The sequence below is a fragment of the Apteryx rowi genome, unplaced genomic scaffold, assembly GCF_003343035.1.
Source record: "Apteryx rowi isolate R43461 unplaced genomic scaffold, aptRow1 scaffold_103, whole genome shotgun sequence".
In the NCBI taxonomy this organism is placed as follows: Eukaryota; Metazoa; Chordata; class Aves; order Apterygiformes; family Apterygidae; genus Apteryx; species Apteryx rowi.
This window is the reverse complement of record NW_020447231.1, coordinates 1,971,204-1,973,393: the sequence shown is the minus strand read 5'-3', so window position 1 is coordinate 1,973,393 and position 2,190 is coordinate 1,971,204.

Genomic DNA, 2,190 nt, shown 5'->3' with positions numbered 1-2,190 from the left:
GGCCGGCCGGGGAGGGCGCGGGGCGGCGGCGCCCCCTGACGGCGAGGCGGGTGCCCCCAATCCGCCTGTGGGGGGAGCCCTCCCTAGTGCCGGGGGCTCTGGCGGAAACGGCCCTGCCGGGGAGCCCCTCGCGCCCGCTCCGGCGGCCGTTGGGCAGGCAGCGGCGGCGGGCGTGGGGGGCGTGCCTCGACACGGCTCCCCCGAGGCGGCGCCTGCGGACAAATAATCGGGTGTTGCGGCCGGCCGCCTCTTGGGCTGGGTGGCGGCGCTGCCCCGCGTCCCTGACCCCCGGCGCGGCGGGGTCTCCGGGGTCTGTGCCAGGCCACCCCTGCAGTGCCCTCCCAAAAGGCTCCTGTGGGCCGTGAAAGAGGCTTTCTGCCTCGCATGGCCCTGCCCCGGCCCTGGCTCAGTCCTTATCCCAGAAGCAGGGCTGAGCCAGGCCCAAGCGCGAGGAGTTTCTCCTGCGGGAGAAGGGTCCGCTTGTCCCACGGGCCCCTGGCTCGGGGAGTCACGATTGCAAGCTCTTTGGGCGCGATGCTGCGTTTATTGTTAGTCGGGTTTCCGAAAGGAGTGCGACAGTGCTACCCTTCTCCCCTAGTAACTTCGGCATCCGCTGGCTCTGTCAGCCTGCTTCCACAGAGGGATTGCAGCCTCAGGGCCACGAAGATTTACAAGCTTTGTTAAAATGAGCAGCAGTGAGGAAGAACCAGAGCCCCAGGTAACTTCCTCACTGAGCTAGAAAGCCATGCCGGTGCCAAACCAGTCACAGCATGCGGGGGCCCTTCTCCAGTTCTTCCCCAGTTACGGATAATGGGAAAGCATCAGGCATGCTGTGAAGGAGGTGTATGGGAAGGCTGGGAGGGAGGAAGGAAAGACCTGTTATGCGGGAGGGCGTAGGGTATGGCAAAGAAGAAAGTGGCCATAGGAACATACTGTAGGGAAAGTTGGGAATGTAGGGGAAATAAGACACAAATCCTTAGGAAACGAAGCCTCATTAGCGGTGCTACTCACAGCAAACTTGTCTATTATTAATGAGTTACCTGTTCTGATTCTGCTATATGCAGTTTGCTGTATGAATAGAAGATGACCCCAATCCTACAGCTGTATCTGCTTAGACCTTCTAGGAATACAGTAGAATAAAGTTTGCTTTAACTCCGGTTTGCCTAGAAGCACATCTCTCTACCCACGTGGACTCAGTTGCAGGGATGAGGCCATACATGTCTCTCTCTGTACTATATCCCATCTCTCCCTATTAGAAGAAGAAAAGTGATTATATGGAATCTTCTTTCTTCACCTGCATTACCTGAACAGAGAAACAATTGTCCTGTTCTCTGAAAAATGTTATTATTTCAAATATTTTCCTGCTCTGCACTGTGTGACAAAATCAAGACCTTTATGGATATCCAGTCTTTTCCCCGTAGCTAGTTATGTACTAGCTGTACTATGAAGGTATCCAGGTAGGATAAGGAAAAGTCAAGTGCAGATTTACCTAACTCTGTTGACTATCAGCTATTTTAGCCAGTGTGTACTTTCTTCGTTTCATGTTGAAAAATATTTAAAGGAAACCTTATAGCGCTTTCCTGTGAAAATCCAAAATACTTGGTTTTCACTTAGAATTCTAATGATGCCCATCTTCAAGATGTGGGTGTTCCCTGCCAGATGGAAATACTAACTAGAGTTTTGACCAGCTTTAACCAGTCAAATTTTAGAGACATTGCAACTGGCCTTTTTCTGTCTGATTTTGATTAGAAATTCAACTTTTTTCCCCAAAAAAACTTTTTTGAAAGATACTTTATTCAGAGAAGACATATAACCTAAAAAAAATTCTCCATTTCACTGAGCCAGCGTTTTACAGTTTTGCAGAGAAATGCTTCTACTAATCTTAGTCCTTCCTAGTCTGGAGCAAACTAACTGTTAACAGAACTGTGTGATTGGATATGTGTGTTATTTTTTTCCTACCAGAGCTATTTCTCTAGGGGGCAGTTGTGGAGCAGAAAGGCAGAAAGACAAGTGGAATTGGGATTAATTTAGGTTAGCAAGAACAGCTTTAAAATGGTTAGTCAATGATTATATTTTATTTTTAAATAGAAGCTGACATATAAGCAAATTATAAGAGGAACCAGCAATTATTTAGAGAGGCATGTGGGGACAACTATTTTGTTTTGTAAAGTAAAAATAGGATAAGAGTTA